Source organism: Gekko japonicus, unplaced genomic scaffold, assembly GCF_001447785.1.
Source record: "Gekko japonicus isolate JY-2015 unplaced genomic scaffold, Gekko_japonicus_V1.1 scaffold974, whole genome shotgun sequence".
NCBI classification, from domain to species: domain Eukaryota; kingdom Metazoa; phylum Chordata; class Lepidosauria; order Squamata; family Gekkonidae; genus Gekko; species Gekko japonicus.
Window position 1 is genome coordinate 611,686 of NW_015174873.1, and position 1,622 is coordinate 613,307.

At 44.4% G+C, this 1,622-nt stretch overlaps 1 long non-coding RNA gene across 1 annotated transcript in view; it reads right to left on the bottom strand.

Annotated features, from left to right (window-relative positions):
- Nucleotides 1-403: 403 nt before the first annotated feature.
- Nucleotides 404-1,622, bottom strand: part of LOC107121828 — a 4,926-nt gene continuing 3,707 nt past the window's right edge. The window contains exon 3 of the long non-coding RNA XR_001482877.1: nucleotides 404-534. This is a non-coding gene — a long non-coding RNA (uncharacterized LOC107121828). The remainder of the gene's footprint in view (nucleotides 535-1,622) is intronic.

Consider the following 1,622-nt stretch of genomic DNA (forward strand, 5'->3'; position numbering starts at 1 on the left):
TGCAGTCACAGTCTGCGGTGATCTGGGATCCCAGGAACGTGAAGTCTGTCACTACTTCCACGACTTCCCCTTCTATTTGCCAAGGAGTGATGGGGCCGGATGCCATGATCTTAGTTTTTTTGATGTTGAGCTTCAAGCCCACTTTTGCGCTCTCCTCTTTTACTCTAAGCAAGAGGCTCTTTAGATCCTTTTCACTTTCAGCCATTAGAGTGGTATCATCTGCATATCTGAGGTTGTTGATCTTTTCCCCAGCAATCTTAATTCCCGCTTGTGATTCATCCAGGCCAGCATTTCGCATGATGTACTCTGCATATATATTAAATAAGCAAGGCGACAATATACATCCTTGTCGTGGTAACAACTGCTAAATTATTTAAGGAAAAGTTCGTATACTTGCCCCATTTGCATTGCAGTACAAGTCCACGAAGTATCTGTTGTACACGCTGAATCCTAACATGACCACAAGCATTTTTGGCATCAAAGATATCTTCATAGAATACATAAGATGTTTCTCTAGTCTCAGGAATATTTTCTCTGTAGGATAAATACAGTTTTAATATTTACACTAAGGATAAAAGTATGAATTCCATTAGCAGTCAGGAATAACATAAGGAAATGTGTCACCAACACAACCTTAAAAGAACTTCTTTAAAGCACTGATAGTTTGATTTCTTAGTATGTTTTGTGCCAGACAATTTTTCTTGCCATAGACAGGTGGGGGGCGGGGCATTTCCCCGAGTTTTGTAATCCTAGTCCTGCTGCTTTTATTATTGGACGTCTTTGCTGTTTTTTAAAAAATTGATTTTTGTATGTTATAATCCTCCTTATGTTTCCAAGCAGGATATAAATGATGTTAACAATAGCAACATTAGGGCCACAATCCCATGCATGGTTACTTGGCAGTAAGCACCACTGGATTCAGTGGGAGTTGCTTAGGTTGCGGTCACATGTGCCAGTAAAAACGGGGGGGGGGGGGGAAGCAAGGCTATTTCCTCCAGAGGAATTTGACCCACAGTTGCACGATCACACCTCCCTTTGAAGCTGCAGGCGCAGACTGTCAGTGTGTGATCAGACGCAACTGCAGGTGAGTCTTTTTTTGTGTGCCATTTTCCCCCCATGCGCTTAACCGAGGGATCGATGAATCGCACTTCCACACCAAGGGCTCCCTATGGAGTTTGCGATGATGCGCATACTGTGAAGGGGGGAAAAACAACAGCACGGAGTCGGGATGGCCTGATCAGACCATCCTGACGCCATGAGAGCGCAATGGAGCAATCAGACACAGGAAAGTCCGTCCATGGCCCATCGCAACCCGTTTACTACCGGATTTTCCCCAATGTCTTTTAACTCCGATTCTGCGGTGGAGCAGAACAGGTTGCCGATGGTTGTGGAACGCTTCCCAGATGTTGTTGTCTGACTGCGCCCTTTAAAGCCGCCCAGCATTCACGCCTATGTCGGGTCTAATTGTGCATATGATTGCAGCCTTAGATTAAACATGCCTAACATTTGCCGCCCACATTGGAAGTTACCGTGTGTCTATTCGAACACACAGAAAAGGATTCCTAGCAAACTCTTATCAATTAAGAAAGAAGCCTCAAGTGAAGCCTAACAATGAATTGGGG